Source organism: Motacilla alba, chromosome 1 (assembly GCF_015832195.1).
Source record: "Motacilla alba alba isolate MOTALB_02 chromosome 1, Motacilla_alba_V1.0_pri, whole genome shotgun sequence".
In the NCBI taxonomy this organism is placed as follows: Eukaryota; Metazoa; Chordata; class Aves; order Passeriformes; family Motacillidae; genus Motacilla; species Motacilla alba.
The window spans coordinates 43,114,237-43,140,141 of NC_052016.1; the positions used below are offsets into that span (position 1 = coordinate 43,114,237).

The following is a 25,905-nucleotide window of genomic DNA, read 5'->3' on the forward strand; positions in this document are numbered from 1 at the left end:
AGTATAAAGGAACCTATTTGTTTCACTCACACTATGTGAAACTCTATAAAGTGTACACGAGTTCATAAATAGGTAGAGGAGCTGCAAATATGCTTTGTTCAAGCTCTGCATCTGTTATAAAGGGCCCCATGGTGCAAAATGTGCAAAGGCACAAGCATTTAAAAGGGCAAAACTCAGACTCATTGATACAGGCCAACAGGGTGGCTTTGCTGAGGTGCTTTATGAATCCTTCTCTTTTGCCTTGCCCTTTTATTGCTCTTTACCTCTGTACTCACCTTTTGTACGTGCAAATGCTCAGAAGAACAACTTGATGCTTCCAGGCCAAAGTTTAGCAATGAGTTTACATTCAAATCTTTATGTTTGGCAACTGGCTCTTGTCATGTACACATGCAAATCTACTAAGTGCAAATCCACTAAGCACAGGGCAGAGGAACAGCATCTCCAGCAATTAACTAAGGAATTCACATTATAATCCTGTAAGACACCTTAAAGCAGGCACCACCTCATTTTGGGGGTAATAAACATTTATAATTATATTAGCACTCTAGTGGAGTCAGCAGATCTTTGAGGTGGACCTACCTCCAGTTTTCCCTTGAAACGTACATCCCAAAACACAAAGCTCTTAACTTCAGAAATCAGATTTTGTTAAACATAAAGGAATACTTTTTACAAAACCTCAACAACAACAACAGAGAACTCTTCAAGTTAGGCAGAACAGAGTTTGTAAATTACCCCCTTGCTAGTTTAGATTCATTCTTCCAAACACTTTTCTCTGTCTGTCCTATCCTTAAAGTGGTTCACTCAACTGATCATGCTTAAAAGCACCTAAAAAAAGCATCTTGTCCCCTTTCCAGGGTTCCAACCACAGCTGCAGCATCCAAGACAGAGGCAGCATCTTCCCCGGTGCCGAAACAACAGCCTGTATGTTTTGTTACACACCATCTTCCAGGGAACACAATAATCAGTGATCAAGAAGAGAGCAGGTACTCCCCCTGCAAGCTGCAGAAGGAGGCCCGAGGCTGGGCTGCTTTGCCCAGTGGCAGTCACGTTAAATGCCCTGTGACTGCCTGCCTTGTCCTCTTCCAAACCAGCTGTGTGTCCGGGTAGGTGCTCATTAGAGGCGAAGACATCTGGCAATTTTGTGCCTTGTGTTGACTTACGTGGGTAAATGAAGGGATGTTAGTGCATGCAGAGCACACATGCATGTTTATACTCTATATAAACAACTACATTGTCAGTATTGCAAGATAGCAATCTCTTGTGGTCACTTTATTGGGGATGTAGAACCTGTGTAATGGAAACCATGTAGGTAGTCACTGTGGAGATGGGTGCAAGAGGCTGCTGATTTCACCCCAGAGCTGTATGCCCTCACAGACTGTGACCCAGCTTGTGAGCTGATGAAGTAAACACATCTCATGTCCCATGCATGCATGAATGTTACAAAGCACATTTACCTAGTTTAGTTAAAATTTCAGCAGACTGACAACAAATAAAGCAATGATCTATACTTTAGATGATTTAGGCTGTTTTCAGTGAAATCAATAAATTAGCAGATCCAAATTGTCCAGTCACCATAACCAAGATAACCAGGTCACATAATGAAAAAGTAAGTTTTTTTAAGCTTATCTTGGAATATAATGAAGGTCTAGTTTTTGTTTAACCAGAAAAACCCAGCTACTATTTAGCTAATATTTTATTGACACAGTTAACATGTCACTGGAGGGAGGACCAGTGTCATTACTGGGCATAGGTGTCTGTGGAATATTAAGGGTATATTTTGGTTTTTGGCCAGTTAAATGATCCAAGCAGACAAGAACTGTACCTGAGCTCAGTTCAAGAAGCGTAGTTATACAAATGCTTGCAACACATCCTTAAATCTCCCTGCTTTTACATGTTAGCAGTTTCACATTGTTTTTGCCATCTCTGTGCAGTCAGAGTATTTTGAAGATTTAACATGCAGACATATGATGGCTGAATCATCTCCAACAGCAGTTTTCACATAGCACTGGCTTTTTCACTGAGAAGAACATACCAGTGGCAGTTTTTTTCCTTTTTCAGCAACTCTAAGAAAACAGTTCACCCTCCTCCTCTCTGGCCATGGCTTAATGACACAATAAATCCAACAGTAGGGCTCTTGGCATTGGACCAGATATACCATAACCTGCTACCTAAGGTGCAGATCCAGCTTTCACTCACACTGTCAGTTAAAATTGCTCTAAAATTTTGCTGATTTCTTACTGACACTCTGAATGTGATTAAAACTACTGCTCTCTCTGTGCCATTGTCACTTCATGTCAGATTAGGTATCAGCTACCAACTGTTAAAAACTCATATGAACTCCATACCAGACATACTTAATCCAATGACAATGTGGTCAAACTGAAGTGGAACCAAATCTATATGCTTGGAGATCCATCACTGCACACATCCAGTAAAAAGGATTGAAAGAGCCTCACACATGCACTGCACACACTAAAATTAAGACATGCTTTCACTGAGAAAAAGTTAAAACATGAATGGCTCAAGCAGCTGTTTAATTTCTTAGGATCTCTCTCCTTAGAGTTACTCTGGGATTTTACCAAATTTGGTGGTCCTACGTAAGGATGAAAGGCAGTGTGTAATGGTCATGGTTGAGAAAACAGCCCAGGCTCCTGGTTCAAACTGCAAATGCAGGACCTCCATCACTATCAATTTTGTTTTACAAAAATAATTAAAAGTTTTAAAAGTACAGTATGTCCTTATATTCCTTCTTTTCTTGTCAATCACTGTCATGCTCTCAGCATTTTTATAGCACTCCAGATTCTTACTGTGGAGGAACAGAACAAGTAATAAGAGCTCACAGTTCAACTTGTTAGCTTTTGGCCTAAAAACACAAGGCTGTTTGGCATTTTGTAAGAGGACATTCCACTCATAGCTAAACCGTTTTCTTGTACAAGTTGTCAAGGGGATTTTAAAAAGCTTTGCATGTTCTTCATGTGTGAGTAAATATTGAGGCTTGGGAAGACATGGTCTGCTGTTGGTTTTGGTTGTAGTGTTTGAGGGAAGGGTGAGGAGAAGAATGGAGAGACAAGTGGCATAATCAGTTTTAAGTTAGTTCTTGAACTCCTGGCTACTTGTGTTTACTTACATTTCTGAAAGATAAAACTGCTCTGGGCACTGCCTCACATTTTCCACTGCTTGGAGTTTGATCTTTCAGTATAAAAAATGGTAGTTTGCAACCACCCAAGTTTTGCACTGTTGAGTTCTCTCAGGAGATTGACACGTCTGCCCCACGTCACCCATGACCAGGCAACAGGGTGATATTTTTCTCTACTGTTGTACCACTATGTACTTATTTCCTTTGTCATAGAAGCTGCAGCATGTCAGTAGAAAAACAGACCCTGTAATTACTGTGAAGACTTCTAATCCTTAGAGTTTCAGCTTGCTTTAATGCTTGCATTAGCTCAACTCCATAGAATGACTGGAGTTGCAATAGCATGTGCAAGGTTGTTCTTTAGTAAATCTCTTTCCCTTGGCTTCTCACAAAATGAAGCAACCCCGTAGCACTGCTGCAAGGCAGAGACAAGATACATGCAGGAAAGAGTAGAGCTTGTTTTGCTGATAGAAAACTGCTTTTTGAAAGAGAAGCAGACCCTCCTCTGAGCATGCATTCTCTTCAAAAATGTCACAACTTCCCTGTTTCTGAAGTCCGTCCTGTCAATTCCTTCCTTGTTGATTTTGGCAGAAAGTTCAGACAAATCAATTAACTGGTGACAAATCTCTGCTCTAAGAAAGCAAGATCTCACTGGGAAAAAACAAGAATAGCCATAAAAGATGTTCCACAAGAAAATGCCTCATGTTGCACCTGTATTTAACTTGTCAAAGGCTTTGCAAAATTCTGTGCCTTGATGAAGCAACTATCAGTTGTCGATATCTAACGGCACTGCATTTCAAACCTGGAAAACTGTTGGCTCTTTTACCCCACCGATGTAATTTGGTTTGTTCCACCTTCTTTCCTCCTTCTCTGTAGGATAACAGCTAAAATGAGCTGCTTCCTTTTCCCACTGGATTCCCAGAGGAAGACCAGACTTGTCTGCACCCCCACTGGACCTTCAGAGGAGAACTGCACCTTTCTGCAGGATCACTGCTTCAAGAGAAGCACATTTGTCACTCCAGGAGGACTGCAGCCACCATTCAATCACACTGCTACCAACACCCTGACCAACAGGGTGTCAGGTTATATTCTGTCAGTACTTTTTTTTTTTTTATTACTGCCTTTTTATTTTAATTTTCCTAGTAAAGAACTGTTATTCCTATTCCTATATCTTTGCCTGAGAGCCCCTTAATTTTAAAATTATAATAATTCCGAGGGAGGGGGTTTACATTTTCCATTTCAAAAGAGGCTCCTGCCTTCCTTAGCAGACACCTGTCTTTTCAAACCAAGACAGTGACTTATGACGCTGTCTCAGAGATGAACAGGAATGTCTCTCTGGCAGAAACAAATTAACAACATCACTCCGCAATCTCCAGCTATTTGGCAGCACACCCAGCAGTCTGCACAGCCACTAGAAATGCAGCTCGTCAGCCAAGACGTTATGTCAAAGTTAAACTAAACTTAACCACTCTAAGTTAGGGCCATCCAACCTGCTCTAACTAAGCCTTTGCAATATTCTGTAGAGAAAGGATAAAAATACCCAAGGAAGTACCTCACATAAGATTTTGTGTTATGTTTTCAGGCACCTAATCTATTTTATCCTTTGAAGGGTCAGATGTCATATTGCTGAGATTTCATTGGCATTAGGACCTCTCTCCAAAAGGCAGTGAAATATAATCTTGTGGAGCATTATTGTATGTACTTTCCATCTGAATCCAGAAGTTTGTGGACCCCTGGACTCATTATGCTGTGGGAGGAGAGTTAGGTACATACAGCAAATACAAGTAATCAATCCCCCAAATCAAGAATTTAATTTAAACCTAACTACACACAGGTAATTTTTCAGTAAGTTATTGTAATTCAAATCAGCAGTGATGTGGATCAAACCTTTTCCCCTAGGAAAGAGCAGTAATTCATCCAAATTAGTTCAAGTGAAAACAGTTGTCCAGGGACCAGTTCAAGTGAAAACAGTTGTCCAGTATCATCAATCCAAATCCCAGGGTACAGGTTGCAAACAACAAAGAGCTTGTACAGGGAAGGCTCAAGGGTTAGAGATGACTCAATATTTCACTGCATCATTGCAAACAGGAAGAGGCTATTTCATAAGTCATGGGTCATTTCCATAACTTGAAAGCCCATCTGTATACAAACAGGTCATTACAGAAAGGAATCTCACACAGGGTTTTCCATCTTAACCTCAAGCAGAGCACAAGTGCTGGGCATGCTTACATCCTGCAGAAAGCTCTGATTAGTCCAGTGTAGACTGGAAACTTCCAGAAGAACTACAGTGTATGCTGGTGTCATGAGTACACCCTTGTGTCTGCAATAATCTTCTCTTATCCTCCTGACCCTTTTCCTCTAATCCCTTAATCATTGCTGTGGCATGTCTCTGTGTTTACATACATCAAACACTTCTTGCACTATGGATATAGTTTTGGAAACAGGTTCAAAAGGCTTGATACCTGCCAGTCATGTAGGAAGGAGGAAGTGAATCCTATTCATACTTGGTATTGCCTGTCTTCTGTGGAAGAGAAAGCTACAGGTCATCTGCTGTTTGTAGCCTGTGTCAAGATGTCTCTTTGATTTTTTTGCTTGAGTTGGTCCCTAAGTTGCTCTATTTCTGCAAACAGAGAGGAATTTTATCTACTCTAGTAAATACTAAGGCTGCATCTGTGCTATACTTCTGCAATTGTTCAAAACTGCAGGTACTCAGGTGTTTAGGTTTTTTAATTGAAGAACTTTAGATAGGAATTCAATTTTGAAAATAATTTCTGAGTGGCAAATAAACTAAAATCAAGAACAGAAGTGTTTGAATTTTAGTTCAAACCTTTTAAAACTACTTAAATATATGTAGGAAAATTCTGAACAGAGCATCTAACTCAGAATATAAATCACTATATATTAGAACATGAAACATTTTCCATCATCATCTACTACTACCTTTTATTTTGTAAAGCTTCTAAACAGGTCTCCAGTCAACAACAGCCTGAACTACATATTCACGCACACATGGTCCCATGTGGAATTCCACTGATTTCAGAGAAGCTAACGACTGTCTACTAATTACATGAACTGTTACATTTTATTCCCTTAGATGTGAAATCAGATCTATAAACTCTATTCAGTGTGTGCAGGCATTCAAAGAGGAAGCAGAGTATTAACCAATGCTAGCAGCAGCAGCCTGCAGGCACAGCGGCTGAGCTGTATCTCAGCTAGATGTGGAGGTCAGATATCTAACTTTGAGCTAGCCTAACCTCTACTTCCTCTGTGGTCAATGAACAAACATCTCAAGAGACAAATTAGTCTCCCTGCAACACAGACACAAGAACTGAGCCCATTCCTACAGGAACTACTCACATAATTAACCATCTAGTCATTAACTGTCGCACATAGTGGGACTCCACGTGAGAATAATTATACACAAGTGCTGTTTGGGCTCAGGCTCCTGCTAGCTTGTGTTCTCTACACTGAGATCTTGAATGAGGGTAAGAGGCACTGAAATCAATCTTGGGACATGTGCAGTGCTCCCCAGAGAGTGCAAGGAAAGCCCAAGCACACAATGGGCACCTTAGGTGTCTGAAGTTCAGGGCAATTACTTCCATTCACTATTAGTGTCTTATGTTTCAATCCCTAATAAATGCTAGAGCACCGACAACTTAAGCAATTATTTATTTCAAATAACTTGATCCTGAGCAGAAGTAGTTCCCAGTCAAAACCAACATTATTTCAAACCTGTCTTGCTAAACTTAACTATATTTGGTTATTCTTACCTGGAAGAATAATGCCAGAGGAGAAAAAAACCAAAAACAAATCAGGGAGGGAAAGCTGAAACAAAAACCTTTGCTAGATACTTCTTTCTTGTAATTACTAACTAAAGATGAAGTATTAGGCACTAAAGGAAGCACTGAGGCAGTCACGCTCAATATTCACGCTGTAGAGTGTTAAAACATTACAGCAATACATAAACGGTCTTACAGCCACCCTCTGCTGGTGGACACCCACCGGTACAGTGGGCCAGCACCTAGGGCAGCTACAGCAGCCTCTCCAGTTTCAGAGCCAGCAGAGATCAACGCCCCTGACGAGCATTTTGCAGCACCACATAGTATTCGGCTACCCTAAAGGCCTGAGCAGTGAGACCCGAGGGGAGCTGGGAGGGACCGAGGCAGGCCCCTCTCTGTGCCCTTTTGTGTTACAGGGTGCCTCGGGTTCTGCAAGGGGAAGCTGCTATTCCCTTTCTCCCCTTCCAGCTGTATCCAGCCCGGGTTTCACCTTACAGCCGTGTCCCTAGGAGTCTGCCAGGAGAGAAGATATGAACAGGATTTATGATTGCACAAACCGTGCTCTCTCTGCTGCTCTGCAGGCAAAGCAGGTGGGCTAGGAAACCACAAACCCTGCCTGAACAAACCCTGTACCAACCTGTACAACCACCTGCATGCATTCATTTTATTTTAAATAAAATACAGATGTAATCTTTCTGCTTTGAAAATTAGGCCTTATGACTTTCAATGTTTTCTAAAAAAATAACATACAGCTACCTTGCATTTTGGACTCCTTTACTAAAGAGAGGGCAGCAGTTGACTATGATTATGAATGCACTACAAATTAGGGGAACCCTACAGAGGTACTGCTAAGTCTTTGATTCTCCTTGTTAAAATGTGTCATCAACTTTTCCAAGGGATAATAGCTTTCACACTGAACACTGTAGACATAATGTGCGTATGAAGGCCTGGGTTTGCTCAGCCTATTTTTGGGACAGGTTTTTGCACTATTGTATTTTGGCTGTGACAGGTTTGTTCCCAGCAATACCGTGGGTCTGCATCTTCCCTAGGCATCTGCAAAACACCACTTCTGTATTAGAGGTATTTGAAGCAGCTGGCTACAGAGATCTGGTTTTCCTCAGGTGTCATCAGTTTAGGAAATAGAAGGCATAATTTTAAAATGCAAAAGTTAAATATTTGGAACTCGGCACATGAAGAGTACTTTTTGTCTATTTGTTATTACATCTCTTTCCCTACACAGATTCAAAGAGGGCTCTTTCCTCCAAATGTACTTTTTTCTTTATAATGGTGGGAAGCTATAGGTGGAATTCTCCAGCCACCAGAATCACCATTTCCCCACAGCTAAAATTTATTAGTATAGGGAATTATCCTAGGGTTTCTCACATACTAAACATGGAGTGCAATGCACTACTTAGGGGTGAGCAGGAAATAGTAGGAAAAAAAAATAGTTTGGAAAACCTGTGTGTTGGCAGTCACATTAGCTAGAAACAAAATAGTGATTAAAAACCAAATGCCATTTGTGGATGGTGGACATGAGCAAAACAATGCTTTGTTTTTCCTGTTAAGTCACTGACTGCTGAGCAGTAAACTCAAGAAAGACTGGGACAGCTATTCCCTTACATCCATGGAGGTGAACATTACCTGGAGGTTGCACAAATAAAGCACTGCCAGAGCACAGGGAAAGTTCAGGGTGCATGTTTCCTTTGGGAGAAATAAGATGGTAAATCAATAGTACTCAAGAAGCAGAAACACTCATACCAGAAAGAGTAAGGCAGACGTATTCCAAAAGCAAGATCTTGGCTGATGTGATTTGTACCTAAATTTAACTTCAGGTAGAAGAGAACCGACTATAGCAAAAGGCTGCAATATCTGAGGCACCATCAAACCCATGCAAATGAGGCTGCAATGCCACTCAGAATGAATGGCAACAATGCCACCCATCCCAGAGAGCCACATCACTGAAGTGTTGACAGAAACTTGTGAGACTCCTCACATCCTTGCTTTCATGGCCAAGCATGTCACGTGCCTCAGTACTCATGACAAGGTTAATCAACCCTCCCAAGGTTAAGAGTTTAAAAGACAGATGTGAGCAGACATTTAAAAAAAAACAATCCATACCAACTATATTTGCTGTGGATCAGACATTTTGTTCTGTTTGTTCTCAAGGAATAGCTTCTCCATCCTATTAGTTTGTCAAGACAAAACTCCTCTCCTTTTCCATGATTCTCCCAACTTACTAATTTGTATTTTAAAAGGTTTTAGATTATGAGTAATATATAAAACAGTGTATACAAATGTATTTAAATACATACATTTTATATACAGACATATATGCCTAGATTTCCAGATAAGTACTTGGAAACAATTTACACTATAAAAATACTTATGAATTATTGTATAAATATTTATAATGAATAACATTCATTTATTCTCTTTGGACCTACTAAAACAAACTCCATTTTATCACCCCCTTGTTTCCAGGAGGTAGCACCAGGACAGCAGTTCCTCCAATCACAATCCACCCTGGAGTTGAGAGCTTTCAGTGGGCAAGAATTTTCAGGAGGCCAAATGCACCTCACTGCTGTGAATTAGTAAAGTGTGACTGCCTGTCATCCCTGGTGACACACAGCACCCACCTGGCTGCCAGCTCACGTGAGGATTGCACCTGCCTCTACTTCATGTTTGTTTCTCCAGAAAGGTCAACAGCAGCAAGTCTAACTCTTGGGGGATGCAATTACTCTCTTAGCTGACATCCACTGAGGCAGAGCATGTACAGCGAAGCCACTGCAGGTCTCTCTGAAACAGCTGTCACCTCACTGTCCTCATCAGAGGGCAACATTCACCATTATCAGAACGGGGAAAGGAAATCATAATTACACAGTCAGAGCTCACAGCAGAGCAGCCTTCACTCGAAGCAGGAGCACTGCAAAAATGACAATAGGAATTAGGGTTTTACCTATCATATGTGCAACATTTTAGTACCCAACTCTCTGTTTTGCTGATCTACTCTGCCATTGAATATATAACTGTATTTGGCTATGTGTGCAGGGGTAATGCACAACTCCCTATATGTAAGAATTAGTTCCATCAAAGGAAAATATATTGGTAGTCTCAGTAATTAAAAAAAACCCAAACTTAGGAGAAAAGTGTTCTTAACTCCAGCTCTGTTTGCACAAGGATTTGTCTGGAGTACGCTGAACAATCTCTAGTGCTGCTTACAGACAGCAGGGTTGCTCAAGCTGCCTGGTCAGAAGGCTACACACAGCAAAACCACAAAAAGGCTGTGTCATGAGACCTAACACAGAAAAACATGGTTAACAAAAGCACCCATGTGCACAAGGGACGCTGCTGCTCCACCCCCACAAAATTAACAGCATTCTTAGATGCATGATTTAATGAGTCAGAGACTTCAGCAACAAGGCAACTACTCTGGACTTCTGGCATGCACCCAGCCATCTGGTTTTTGTGCCATGGTGAAAATGCTCTAAACCAGTTTACAAACCTAATTCAAGTTCTAGAAAGCCACTGAACTAGAAACCTCCTCCTCCAGACATCTGCAATGACCCACAGAAAAGCATACCCAGGGCGGGGAGTGTGTGTTAACGCCCTGATTAGGACACAGATAGCTTCGTATGCCGCTCCAGGTAGTTGCACCAGTGTGAAAGGGAATGGTGTACTGTAGCATGGGAAGGCAAGGGCAGAAGGTAACACCGAACTCCTCAAACTAGCAATGTCACTGCTGCCTCTGCTTCAACTGCATTTTTCAAGAGCTCAAAAGCAAGGAATTCAAGTAATTACACCACCTGGAAATGCATGCCCAAAGAGGCTCTACTAGGAACAAAACTATGCTGATACACATGAAACCAGAACATGAGAGTTAACACTACCTTGAGCAAGGTTGCTTAAGTGATCAACCACACATCTCTAAGCTATCTTTCCTGCATTGTGGCACATCAGACCTACAACATATCCTTCTCACCCTGTGAGCCCTAGGTGTTGTGCATGCAGAACAAGGTTCATTAATCATTCTGGGTTATGAAACCCAGCAAGTAAAAGTGAGCAATGCTTGTGTGACCAACTTTAAATCTCTGCAAGAGCAGTGTAACATTATCTTTTTCATAAAGTTGTGCATCAGGAAACCAAGGGCTGCAAGAGTAGCCACTGAATTCATGAGGAAGCAGGTTTGTGTAACTTATATGGACTGCAGCCAACACATGTAGGTTAGCTCCTCACTAGCAATCCACTAAATTACATCCTTAGGACACCACATGTAAATAACTTGACAGAATGGAGCAAGTGAAACCATGTGAGTGGAAACTTGGCCAGGAACCTGAGATACTTACTGTCACTGCCAGTTTTCCAGGAAGTGGCATTTGCAAATAAACAGAAAAAAAAACCCAAAAAACAACAACAAAAACAAACAAACACCAAAACAAAAACCAAACCAAAACAAACAAACAAACAAAAACCAACAAAAAAAAAAAGCCAAAAAACACCACCCAAAAATGAGAGTCAACTAGTGATAATATATAGAAATACTAGAAGTTTGGGTAAAGAGTCCAGGGCAAGGAAGAGAGCAAACCTAGGGAACTACTGCACAGGTAACGCATTCAAATGATGCTGTCCTAAGAGCTGCATGCTTTTTCACAGTGCAGCATTACTTACCCAAAAGGAAATGGGGAAATGGTTTCTGTGCACTGAGGAATGCTCTGACTACAATAGTGTTGTTTAGGTACTCACTGCCCAAGCTTGTATGTTAAGCTGAATCATATAGGAAGCAACATGTAATTTTGCACCATTGCACTCAAATAGCTGAAGAACCCAAAGACACTTGCACGTATGATCAGGGATTCCATCAATTTAGCTGTGGGACTTCCTTTGAAAATTAATAATGGTGCATCACTTCACATAACCATAGTTGCTAAAATTAAATGTTAACCTTAGGTTATGGCTTTCACTCTCCCATAACCAAAGGCTCACATAGACCTTGTCAATGGAGGTAATTTCCCAAAATGGATTCCTTCAATTAAGATATTCTTACTGAGCTTTTCAGTAGAATTTATCTGGCCCTTAAAAATCCTCTGCTCTCTCCCCTCCCACCTTTTAATTTTTAATTTTTTTTTTATATTGAAAGACATAAAGGCTAGAACCGTGCTTGAATGTTTGTCAACTCATGGACTGCTCTCCTGGCACAGACGAGCCCATCAGCTAAACAGTATCAGTTACCAACTCAGGTTTACCACACAGCAAAAATAGACCTTCCTCAGGTTAGTGGCAACCGAGTCACGGCCACACCAACCATAACCTCTGGGATACCTCTGCCTGCTTTATGCAATACAGGATTTTTATCAAGCTTTGTGCTGAAGAGGGCAGTGCACACAGAAAGTACATCTTAACAGGCACTCCCAAGTGTTTCTTGTTCCACATGAAGTTTTCAGGGCACCCACTGTACATATTAAAGCCAGAACAGTGGCAGCCAAAGGATTTATGCTCAGCCCAGAGTCCCTCTGAGCCATGTTTGTGTGCTATTATCCAGCAATCCAGGGGGAAGGCTTATCTTCAGTGCACAGGTATAGTCAGTCAGTCAGCTGGCTCTGCAGGAGTTAGGTGGACCAAGAAAAGCTACTGTTGCAGGAACTAAGAGTATTTGACAAAAACTGAAGCTACTTGGGTGGTTCTGAACTGGGTATATATCCTTTTAAGAGAACTGCAGTCTGCCTACAGCCTTATGGTCTTCAGTGGTCATGTCAGGCCATCCCACCTTAAGAGACATATCCATGTGTCGCTAACAGCTGCAGAACTTTTGATTCTCCTTTTAGAACTTTTTAGCAAGTTCTCCCCACTGCTAGTGTGCCCTCCAAAATGGAGCTTCTCACAACTGGAGTCTTGGAGCCTCCTGTCCTTCAGCTACTTGAAGTTTTTCAGTGTCCTGACTACCAATTTTAAGTTCTGCATATTGTGGTTATGTTCCCCAGTATCTAAAATAAAATCCATTTCCTGTTTCAGTATTAGATGAGCTCTCCTTTCAAATGAGTTTGAGTGAACTGAGTGAGTTTGAAGCTGTAGAAGCAACAACCTTTTTCTCTCTACTGAGTTCTTTCAGGTACCAGATCTTAAGAACACAGGGACTTGCAGCAGCCTGCACACCCTTTCCTATTGTGTAACTACTATTGAACTGCTGCCATGTTTCAGCTGAAGAACATGTCCATCCTAACTTGGCTCTTGACTGCTCTTAGAGCACTCTTCTTTGTGCTGAAAGACAAAAAAAAAAAAAAAAAGGAAAACACTTTATAATTAGTCATTAGAATAGTTTCCAGAGTTGCTTTACACTCGTTTGGCTATGCACAAATACTAGGCTCTTCCAGATACTGGTTTAACAGTTGCCTCCCCACAATTTAATTTAGAAAACTTTAAAAAGGAACAGAAGCCTTCCACTTTTTCCTGTTTTTCCAAGTTCACAATATATTCTCAGCATTATCATTAAGATACCTGGAAACAGTAACATGATATACAAGTACTTACCTGTTCTTCCCAGCTGAACTCATCCTCTCACCTTTCCCCTTGCAGCTCCAGAAGCTTTTTGGCAAACACCTCCATAGGAAACAATTAAAATAAACCAACCTTCATCACAGCTTCTTCATCCACTATCATCTGAGCAGTAACTTTAATTTGAAAGAGTTTACACCCTTCCCCCACAAACTTTGAAATAAGCATTTGGTCAGTGACACTTCCACTCCTTACCCCTAAGGGACTTACAGCCAGAATAATTAAGAAAAGAGGATCTTAAAACATAATTTATGTGCCAAGACTAGCATAGATGGTATCACTCTTAGAAACCATATTCCACTTTGTTTCAGTGCACATGTAAATCTTTTCACCCAGTTAATTTGTATACCAGGAATGACATGATGCCTGACCATCATTTCCAAGAACCCCAACAGTTCTCTGTGCTGGACTGACATGGATGTGACAGTAGACCTAGACCACCACACACCTCAGAAATTATGACATGATTTATCAGTACACTTCATCTTGAAATCTGTGTTTCTTATGCAGCCTGGATTTGTATACTATCCAATACTCAATTTAAACATCCAAATGCTTGGGTTTCTTTAAGAGCAAACTTGTAAGAATGAGCACTGAGACACGAAGACATGTTTCTACATATAAACTTGGATTAAACTTAGACTGAGCATTTTGTTCTTTGAGCAAAGTCATCACACATTCCTACTTAACTTCCTCATCTCTCCTTCAGGATCTTCCAACCGATTCTCCAGGTCAGGAAACGGGGTGGTTGCTTACTGGAGTCCACAGTGCCCAAAACCACTTCAGTAACAAGGACAGCCCATAGGTATTGCAGCGCAGGATGTCAGCATAGTAAAGTACACACAAACCTCTCGGCTGCATAGGCTGAAGACCACACAGACACCGGAGCAGCTGTTCATTAACAGCACTAAAGCAGAGCATACTGATGGTTTAGGAAATGCCACAGCTGAGTTTTCAGTTCTACTGTCACCTTCTATCTTTTCATATGAGATGCAGCCACACCACCTACTTTTGCAATTAAGACTGTAAGCTTCTTACAGACATTGCAATTAAGGCCTGCTGGGTCAGGATAGATTTGGACATTGGCACTTTTAGGTGAACAGATTATGCAAGTCTGACACGCATAACACAGGTTTCATCATTAACATCTCTGACAAGCTGTGACCAGCAAGTAAGATCCATACATTGGCAAGTATCAAATCCTCCAAAACAGACCAAAGTGAACACATGCAGAGAAAACTTGTTTCACTTCTCTCTTGCATCAGCAGTTCATTTGGGTAGGTTCTGAAGTAATTCCTTTTCCTACCTTAGCTGAGACATCAGTAGCACCTACATCTACAGATAAAGAAATAAGATATAAATAACAAAATACAATTATCTGTAAAGTGGGGGTGCACAGCATCCTCCTCAGCGCAGCAGCACTGACTGCAGGGGGATGGGGAGGGAGTGAAGGGAACCACTGCAGGTAAAACCAATTGTTTCTAAACCAGTTTAACAAAACATCCTGTCATTCGGCCAGCAGACCATCCTGGATTGGAGTTTCACATGCACTTTTTCTGACCGTTATAGAAAAGATAACCAAGCTTGACCCAACCATTCCACTGCAATATTTACCATCCTTACCAGGTATCAGCTGCAGAGATAAAAGCATAGGCCTAAAGTCTACAGTGGGCAACAGCTGTGACAGAAGTCATCATGCCAGTGCCCTTTATTTCACCCACAGCTCACCTAATCAAAAGGTATCTGCATAGAGGAGAAACAGAGTATGGAAAGAAATAAAAGGGGCTGTATGTGTAATTCAGAATTCTCCAGATACATGGAACTATTGATGCTACGAATCTTATTAAAAGAGCATTACACCTCTACCATTCCTTTTTTTTTTGCAGGAGGAGTATGATAAAACAGGAGAACCTGCCTGTGAGGAGAAGCACTCAGAACACTGGACCTTTTGCAGGATGGCAGGCAACCGGCTCAGCTTCTTTAACTAGAGAGAGCTGCGCCTAAAGTGATAAAAGCATAGCATACATTCCTATAGTACCAGCAAATCTTGAAAGGCCGCAATGTTCAGGCGAAGTATTTCCACCACAGAGTATCTCACAACATCCTTCCTCCAGTACTCGTGTACCCTGTGGCAAACACACCACTTGTGTAGTTATTGTGTAGCAATACCCTGAGCAAATGCCTTGTACTTACCTCCAGGAGGAGCCACAGGATGAAATAAACCCTTGTGATTCCCTTTTACCTGAGCTGTAACACTACTGGACTTTAGCCAAGACTTCAAGCAAGCCTGCAAAACTCTTTATGACTCTTTCCAATTAAGTATCCTCTTGGCATAATGAAGTGCTTTATTTCACAGGAATCAGCTGTAACTAGAAATGGTATTATTTCACAAACCATGCAACGCTTTGACCATCTTCCCTTCCAGTTTCGAGCACAGGCCTTCTATACACAGTTTCAGGGAACTCCAGTCCACTTAAGGCTCACAGAGCTTTGACTACTCTCTCATTTGGTGAACACGTATTTCCCATTCCCCAGCACAAAAGACTAGCAAAAGCAGGGATAATGTTCACTACAAGAAAGTCTAAAAGCACTGCTCAAAATTCCAGCCTACTTCCTGCATGCCAGCCAGAGGGCTGACACTAAGACAGCACCTAGTCAGCTGGCTAAGCCATGCCAATGTGAGACAGCAAGCACAGACAAAACAGTGGGGAAGCAAGTCAGCTTGGCTGCTCCCATACCATGCTGAGATGTCTTACACCATTTCATCTGCTCTCTCAGCTTTTTCAAACATGACACAGAATTACACATTTGGGTTGGAAGTGACCTCAAAGACCATCTGGTCTTTCAGTAGACCAGACCGCCCAGTGCCCCATTCCCCATTCAGCCTGGCCTTGAACACTTCCAGGGATGAGGCATCCACAGCTTCTCCAGACAACCTGTGATGGTGCCTCACCTCACAGTAAAGAATTTCTACTTTATATCTAATCTCAATCTACCCTCTTACAGACATACTAAGGACTTTAAATGGAAGCAAAGCTCCTCCTGCTGGTCACACCAAGCCTCTGACAACCAGGCACCATTAGTGAAATTACCAGGCATCGGACAGAGCTGGAACCCTTAAAAAAACCCCCTCAAACCAGGGAAGCGCGGGCTGTCACCTGCCGTGTGACAAGGGCACGTTCCAATCTGCTCCCTGTGCACAGCCGCCCGACCAAGGCCGGCCCTGCTCTTTACCGCACAGCCCGTACTTGGCCCAAGGGCCGAGCACCGCGGCTGGCACAGCCCCGCACGGGCCCCTCTCCCCGGAAGGCGCGGGGTGCACAGCCCCAAGAGCCACCGGGCTCCTGGGCCGCACAGAGCGGCCTCCCCGTCCGCGAGCAGCACCGGCCCAGCGCCCACCCGCCCCGGCAGCCGTCACCGGCCGCCGCTTTACCGCCGCGCCTGCCGCACACCCACCGCAGCCGTGCGGGCCCCTCCAAGCCCCGGGACAGACTCCCACGCCACGGCCCCGCTCCCACCACAGAGAGGCGCTGCCTCAGACAGAGCCGGCAGTCACCGAGTGACAATCGGCCGTGTCCTTCAGGGCACCCCTCCCCTACCCGCCGCGCCCCTCCGGCTATTCCTCAGCCTCCCCCTTCTTTCTCAACCGCTCGCACAAGCTCTTCCTTGCCCCCTAAACCAAGACAGGACTCCCACCCTTCCCCCTTTTCCGACATCTTAACCCGGCTCCCCGACCGCTCCTCCAGAGCTAAGCGTCCCACGCCATCAACATGGCGGCGGCCGCCGCCTCCTTCCCTGCCCCGCTTCCCAACGCAGCCGCGCGGCGCGGGATCTGCCGGGAAGTTGAGTCCACGCCCTGCACGCTGCCGCGCTGCGGCCGCGTAAACAAACTACAAGCCCCAGAAGCCCCCGCCGCCGAGGGGCGCCGGCCAATGGCGAGGCGGCGGCGCGGGCAGTGGCCCCGCCCCGGCGGGCGAGAGGGGTGATGTCATTGCCCAGCGGGGGCCGCGGGGGCGCGCCGCGCGCCGCCGCTCATTGTGCTCGGCCGGTGCCGCGTCCGCTGCCGGGGCCGGCGGGGGGGCCGCGCTCCCGCTGCTCGCTGCCTGCGGCGGGCGGCCCTGCGCGCATCCCCGCACACGGCTGCCTTGCGCCGAGCCCTGCGCCTCCTGTCCCGGGCGTCCCGGTCCCGCGGTGGCTCGACAGCGTTCCGGAGGGCTGCGCTGCACGGGCGGTGGGGACTGATCACGCATCCCCGAGCGGGACTGCCTTGCGCCCAACCCCGCTGCGCCCATCCCGGGGAGCTGCCCTGCGCCGGGAGGGTGGCCGGCACCCATCCCAGTGGAAGTGGGCTGCTTCGCGCTCCTCTCCGGGGTCCGCACGTAGCCCGGCGTGCGGGGGCTGCAGCCCAGCCCCGCTGTCCCCAGCGTGCGGCGGCGGCCCGGGGCTGCCGCTCCTTCCCATCGCCGCTGACCGGCTCCTGGCTCCCGCCTCGTTTTATGGTCGTGGAGAGGGAGGACAAATCCCAAACCAGGTGAGTTCTGCGCTCCTCTTCTCTTTTTGCGTGCTTTTCCTCGTCCTGTTACCTCCTCCCTCCCAGGCCCCCATCTCCCGATGCCCTTCCCCGCGCTGTGTGCTCCTCAGCGGGGAGCAGCGCTGCCGGGCGGGACTGCGCTGTCGTTCCCTGGTCCTGCTGAAAAAGGAGGGGCGGAGGGATGGGGAAGGGGGAGGAAGAAACCCTAACCCGCTACATGGTGTCATCCCGCGGCGATGAGTCCCGCTCGCTGCACTTCGGGCCCGGGGCTGCGCGTCCCGCAGCCCCCGGGAAACTCCCGCAACTCCGGGATGCTCCGGGCACCCCGGCGCTGCGCGGTCCCGAGCCGGCGGGGAGCCCTGGCTCGTTTGTCTCCCTCGCTGGATAAGAGTGGAAAATAAGATGGATATTGAATTGGTGTCTTAAGCGCTGCGGAGCCTGAGAGAGCCGGGCTCCTGAGGACAAAATAAAGGCGAGGTGTGTGCTTTGGGGAGGTTTTGGGGGCGTTGGTGTGCTGTCGTGCGGCTTCATTGCTTTGACACCGCCATTCCTCCCCTCTTTCAGGGAGACGGGGGAGATTTGAATCCAACTGGCTCGCAGTCCTGGCTGTGTGCAGTTGGTCCAGATTTCTCTTCCAAGTCACATAATGAGTTAGTATCTTAAAAATTCTTGGCTGGACAGTCTTGATGTTTTATTTCAACTTCCAAGCTACTGTTCTGATCTTTTTCAGTTTTATCATAAATACAAGAAGTGCCCCTATTTTAAACTTTGTAGAAACTTTGTGGTCCAGCAGAGCTTCATTTTAGTGTGGCTTTTCATTTGTTTTTCCGTTCCTTGCTGTTTGTAAGGTGCAATTTGGATCTTTACTTGAGTAGTGCTAAGATATTAGTACAATGTAAGATTTTGTTGTTGTTGTTGTTGTTATTATGTGACATCAGAAGGTTTAATCCCCTTCTGTAACTAAATTGCTTCTGCAATTGCTAGTGGACCCCAGACACCTCATTTTGTGCAGGTGGCAGTGAAATGTGTGCACATAGAGGGGTCCTGCTCGCTTCAAGTCTGTCAGTATCTTTCAGTGCCTTTTAAAGTTAATCCTCACCAAAGCCCCACTTGGAGGCTGTTCTGAGAGCAGCAAGAGTGTGCAGCTGAGCTGATATTTTTAGGTTTTTTTCTCCCCTCTGCTGCATATTTGCTTCTGCGCTTCTCTTGTGTAACTGGCACTGTGTGTCCTCTGGCAGGGCTCTCCCTGGAATTGCAGTGCTGGGGAGAGGGTGACATGAGTGCAGTGGGGACAATGAAACTCCCTGTTCGGTTTGCTCAAAGTGTTTGTAAACACCCAGGCGGTGTTGGGGTGTCCGCATGCAAGGGATGGTGCTTTACAGCTTCCCCTCTTCCAGTGGGATAAACGTGCTGCATCCACACCTCCCTGCATTTATTTTAGCTGTGTTTTTTCCTTCCTTCCTCTTTACTACTGACTCAGAGGGGAAGAACAACAGTGCATGCAGGCGTTGCCTTTGGTTGGTCTTTTTTTAACATTTTTGTTTCCTGGAATGGCGTTTTCCTCTTTATTTTACAAGGGAGGCAACAGATAATCTAATAGAGTGTTTCCCATCTTGGCTGTAAAAGGAGAAGTTTTATAGCAGTGATTTTGTTAGCTTGGGATAGAAGGCACTGGATATGAAGTGATAATTTGAACGTGTAGCCTGGGAATTGTTTTGGGAAATACTGATATAGAAGTTGGTGAGAACAAGCAAAGAATCCATGGCTGGGGATTTTGCATTTAAATAATAAAATTTTTGTGATGCTGATATTTTAAAATTCTGTTTTCATCTTTCTTTATGCATCTAGCTTGAACAAAACAAGCATAAATAGCAATACATATTTGTATGTTTTTCAAAATTTATTATATTTGTTGGATTCAGAAAAACTTGTGACAAGGCATGCTAGAATTTCAAGCTATATTATACTGTATCAGGAGGTGGATTAAAAATGTACCACAGAAACATACACTATTGTATCAATCAGCTTAAATTTTGCCTTTCAGAAACTGAAATAAAGACACATAAAAAGGGACAAAAAGCTGAAAATCACTCAATGATTGCTGGGAAAAAACCCAGATAAGTGAGGGGACCCTTCCTATTGTCTAACAAAGACCTAAACGCAGTGTATGTGTTTACTCTGAATCAAGAATTCTCCAAAATGCCGGTTGCTGGAAGCAAAGAAAATATCCCAGGAAGGCAGCACTAAACATTTTCTCATGTCTTTACTTTTTTCCCCCCATTTCTTACTCATGTCAAGTTTCTGAAGGGAGATTTAGGATTAGGTAGTCTCATGGTCATACTCTGCAGAGTTTTCTTTTATTTTAGTCCTGTTCCTCATGAAGTTGAGTATGATGCCAATTATTGGCTTCCTAGTGAAGCCAAAAATCACATCCTTGGAAATGGGTTTTATGAGCATCACCTGTGTGCCCTGAACTGTGTTAAATTGCCTGTCCCAGAAGTGTTGCTGCCCTGGGATGCTTGCATGTCACCCAACCTCGTGTGCAGGGAACCCGAAGACTGATGAGATATGAGATGAGGGGAGCTGGGAGGAGCCGGAGCTGGGCCAGCCTTGCTGACTTTTCAGCGTAGCTTTCCTCTTTGCTCCAGAGGTGAGCTATGGGAGAACAGGGATTTCTGTAGCCTGGAGCTGGAACCTGATGAGCCAGCTGAAGTTCCTGAAGCCAGAGGTGGGTGGCTGAAGGTGGCTCTTCTGGGAGCAACGCAGAGTTGCTTCCCAAGCAAGCAAGGGGAGAAAGATCTGCAGGCAAACAGCCCCCGTTTGTCACCCTGCTGTGAAAGAGCTTTTCTCTGTTGGCTGATCTGTGCTGTGTGCTCCCCATCTTCCCAGACCCAGCTGCAGGTGGAAGGTGTTGCTCACAGCCTGAGCTGAGCGTGTGGCTTTCTAAGGCAAGCTGTAGTGAGTGCGTGGTTTCAGCTCTGCAGCTGCCTGGTTTGGGTCCTTGCTGGGACAGCCAGGCTGGCATCCATCAACTGGCAAATTGAGACACTTGCTCTGAGTTTGTGGTGTGTCCCAGAGAGATGTATTTGCAGCTGGGCTTTTTGTGGGAGGTATAGGTTTGTTGGCATTTTCTTATTTTTCCATAAAATGTAGCCAAACAAGGAATTATAATAGCTGGGATCTAGGTCGATTCCATTTTTCTTTTTAAGGCTTATTGCCTTTTTTTAAGGACAGGCCCAGCAGTTTGAGTGCAAGCCTTGCTCTCTGTGAGTACAGAAGGAGGAGTGGGGAATGTGATAGGTGCTAGTTTGTGCATGTTGTCAAATAACCACCCAGGCGGTGGGAAAATTAGAGAGATTCATTGCAACACTGTGGCTGGCATGGCAGGAGTGTAGAAAGTAGCACAAGATGGGCATGCCTTGCAGCGATGAAGCTCTTTTAGATACTGATGCTCATGTGGATGTTTGCAAAACTTTGGAACAGGAGATTTAGGAGATGGTAAAATAACTTCCTATATTACTGATGGGTTTCTGACACCAAAAACATCAGCCCAGTTGGAGAGGTCTTGAGGCAGAGATGCTCGGCAACAGCTCTGCTTTGGCTAGAGGGCAGATGAGATGACCTGGGGCAGTGTTTTGATTGACTTCATAGTTCCCACAATTTCATTTTGCAGCAAGTCATTTAGCTTCCCGCTCCCTCCCAGTGCTTCTGTCAATAACTAACTAAATTCTCATTTTATTTTAATGGCTCTCTTACAGTGGGAAAGAAGTGGTCTGTCATGTTTGTCATTTAATCATGGTTGACCTGTGCATAAATAATGAATTTAAAAGCGGGGGAGGGAAGGAGTTGAGTCAAATATTCCTCAGGTGCTAATATGTTGAAATAATTAGGGCAGAACAGGGATAAAACTTGTCCCTTAAAATCATTGTCAGCTTTTAAACAGTTAAGACCACACTGAAGTCTGTTGCTGTTGCAGTGCTTTCATTACTAATCTGTGCCATTAAACATTGGCCCTGCATAAGGTATTAGTGAGATTTGTGTTGTAATGTCATTTGATTTCACCTTGCATAGATAAAAATAATTAGAGAGCTTTGTGGCTTTGAGCTGAGGAGAGATATTTAGGTTGTGAACAGCTTGAGATTCACTTGCTATTTGTCATCTCACCTCTCCTGGAGTTACTGCTTTCACTACACTGCAGAGGTGCACTGTTCCCTAATATACTTAAGGCAAAATTTAAACCTATTTAAAACCTATTTAACCTATCTATTAGTTTCCTGAGATAATTAGGGAATACTTGTACAAACAGAGGAGAAAACCTTCAGTAAGGTCTCACAGAAATCTGCTGCTGTCCTTTTAAACATCACAGGATACCCTGTTTATTTTCTTTCCTTTTAGCAGGAATACTGTCTTTTGAGTACTGCTGAAATAAAAAGTTAACTGTAACCTTTAAGTATCTGAATAGTGTTTTCTTTTAGACCTTGAAAAGAGTAATGAGAAAAGGAAACAGAGAAGAGGAAAGGGAGGAAAGGCTGTGCTGGCATGAAAAAAGATGAGCTTGTGCATGGTTTTTTAAAAGACTGCATCCTGCAGGCTGAATTTAAAAGGGGAGGAAAAAAAAAAAAGAGGTGTTAGAGACGCCAAAGTACAGAAGTCAAGCAGTGCTTGGGTTACTGTGTCCTGCTAAAGATGCCCTCCATAGAGAGAGGGACTTCATGCAGGGCCCTAGCAGCCCAACCCGCTGCTGCACTGTGCTGCTTTTCCTCTGCAATGAAGGTTCCAAAAACTCAGCTCTGCTTTTTTCGATTAAGCAGAAGCTCAGTTTCTCAAAGGGCAGCATGTGTGCATTTAAAGTGGGAGTATTTCTTGATATAAATCCAGGCTGTTGTTTGTAAAAGAGAATTGTCATGGAACTACCATCCTGTAGGGTGGTGCTGAGCCTTGGTGCCAATTTTTTTGGAACAGTGCAGAAAATGAATCTGACTGTGTATGAGAGTCTTGCATCCCCCACAGTAACAATCATTTGCATGGGCTCTCCTGAGTGTTTTGAACCAAAATCCTTGCAGCCAAAAAAGAAACCCCAAAAAACCAAACCAAAACAAACCAACAACAACAAAAAAAAAAAAAACAAAAAAACAAAAACAAACAAAAAAAAAACCAACCAAAAAACAAAACCCAAACCAAACAAAAAACCCACAAAAACCCAAAAGCTTTTATTGCTTTGGCTGGAGGGATGACCCCGTTACCTGGCTCGGGAAGGATGGGACCCCTCTCCAGAGTAATCAAGCAGTTAGAATAGGATATTTTCAGTTGGAAGGAACCTACAAGCATCATCTAGTCCAGCTGCCTGAACAGTTCAGGGCTGACCATAAACATGCAAAGGGCATTGTCCAAATGTATCTTGATCACTGACAGGCTGGGGTATTGGCTTCCTCTCTAGGAGGCCTGTTACAGTGTTTCACCATGCTCTTGGTCAAGAAATGCTTCCTTGTGTCCAGTCTCAGCTTTCTCCGGTGCAGTTTTGAACCATTCCTATGCATCTTATCACTGGATATGAGGGGGAAGAGATCAGCACCTCTCTCTCCACCTCTGTTCCTCAGGGAGCAGTGAGGTCACCTCTTTTCTCCAAACCAGAGAAGCCCAAAGCCTTCAGTGCTCTCCATAGTGCTCTTCCAGCCCTGACAAAGCTCTGTGGGGTTGTACAGGATGTTTCACTGCTTAGTGGGGTGTCGCTGAAGAGACAGCAACAGCTCCAGGGGAGTTGCTAATGTCCATGTTCCCACATGCTTTCTCCCTTGTTTTCCATCTGCCTGAGCCTCTTGCTCCAATGCAGCCACCCCAGCTGCACCTTCAGAAGCTTGGATACTCCCAGACTACAAATAAAGCTGAGGAGTAGGTATAAATGGAGACTTTAACTGAAGAAGATGAGATGCCTATAGCAAACAGATTATTAGAGGTGCTGAGTAGAAGAATTTGTGTCTGGTTAGTAGATCACCCTATATGAGACATGAAACTTAAGGCACAGGAACTTGTCAAACCCTCCTGTCTTTTCAATGGTCATTTTTTTTCTCCAAATAGTCATTTATCCATAAATATGAGCATGACGAGAGATTCAGAAGAATCTGTGCTCCAGAAAAGTCCCAGATCCATGCTTGGGACATAGGCCATTAGTTGAGATGTGAATGCCAGCATTGAGATTTTCAACCAATCAAAGAAAACTTAAAGGACTGCCAGGATTAGAGAAGAGATTTTGGGCTTGCTATGTTGCAAAGAACACTTTCAGTAATGAAAAACGGACATGAAAAATAATCATTATCACTTCTCTGTGATTTAAATTTCATTGCCTGAACTTGGAGAAATGGAAAGCAGATCAGTCAAGGCTTTTCATCTAACAAGTTTTTAAAGAAAGCCAGATTTGTGTCTAATTAGTGAGAATTTCTTCATGGTGATTCTAGGGCCTAAAGAGTGGTGTTTTCATGACGGTTGGGGCTGCATGGGAGTATTGACTGAAAATAACATCCTTACTTAAAAACAGGGTAAGACAACCTTGTATAACCTCAATTGACATCAAGAAATCCACTATGGCATCTCCACACTGTGTGGTCTTATTTTTCTGTTGCTTTCTGATGGCAGAAGGGAGTTGCAAATTCCTTCTTCTCCAACACTGGAGGTTGAGACTTTATTATAATACCTATTGAACTTGATTAACTGAGAGAGAGGACAACTGCCACTTGAAAAAATAATTATTTTTCTGTTGTTCTTGCCTTACAGCTTTTAACACAAATACCTGAAAAGTAAATGTAGGCTTGAAAAAGCTTTCCTGGCTCATTTGGTATCCCTGCTAGTCCTCTGGAGACATCAGATTATTCCATCCTGAGATGAGTAATCTTTAGAGGTGAGAATCAGGTAGCCTGAAATTGCTGTGGGGGTGTCAGTTCATTTTTGCATATTGAGAAGAAAGTTTATAAAAATAACATTAGCCTTTTTATTCTTGCATCCCCCCTGAAGTTCACAGTGCAACATGTTCTGTGGGGAAAAGGTCTAAATTCAGATAAACCTGTGGTAATGAGTTTATTTAAACCCCAGCAAAGACTAGAGAAATCTCTAGCTGTTACAGAAACGTAAGGGCAGGTTTGGGATTTCTATGTTTTTGTGAACTGAGGACATCAGGATAGTCAGCATGTGGTTCACTGGAGATGTAGCAGCAAGTTCAACCTGTGTGATGATGGCTTTGGGCTCTGCTGTTCTTCTCTGTAATCCCTTTTTCTGTGGCACAATTACAGAAAGTGCTTTTACTTTAAAGGGGATGTTTTGACACAGTTTGCAGCTAATTCCATATTTTCTGTCTAAAATACGCTCAAGTGCAGCGAGTATCCGCACCATTGCAATTACTCCAGCCTTGTTGGCAGTAGCTGTCTTCTGTCTGTAGCCAAGAGAAGATTGTGGTACCCTCTAATTTCTCACATATAAGAATCCTTACTGTAAATATTTGTTCTTGAGAGTGTTACGTACTTATGAGGGGATTTTTGAACAGTCCTAGGTCTATTGAAAAAACCAAACATGTGAAGACACTGTCAGAGCTACATGTACCAGCAGCTTGAAACTGTAGAAGCAGCGTCGGTGCCTGATTTCGCTATTGCATTTGTCCTTGTTCTGAACAATTTGTTCCTTCTAAAAAGGGAAATGTGCCCATTCCCTTCTAGTCAGCAGTATTCACATTTCCAAAATGTGGTAATAGCATTTTGCTTGTATTGATGTGTTTGTGCACACCTAGAAAACCCCCAGATAGGCAAAGGTTTCTGTTAACTCTTTAATTTCGGCAGACAAACAGAAGTCTGAAGTTGAGCTCTTAACTCCAGGCTGAATGATTTCTGCTCAACCTATTTAGGAGGAGGAGGCATGAGCATAGGAGTCAGATG

At 43.9% G+C, this 25,905-nt stretch overlaps 1 protein-coding gene across 1 annotated transcript in view; it reads left to right on the forward strand.

Annotated features, from left to right (window-relative positions):
• The first annotated feature begins 17,856 nt into the window (after positions 1–17,856).
• The window catches only part of RAB30 (RAB30, member RAS oncogene family), a 52,496-nt gene continuing 44,447 nt past the window's right edge, over positions 17,857–25,905 (forward strand). Inside the window, exon 1 of the mRNA XM_038131177.1 lies at positions 17,857–17,989. The gene's annotated coding sequence lies outside the window, so the exon portion shown is untranslated. The remainder of the gene's footprint in view (positions 17,990–25,905) is intronic.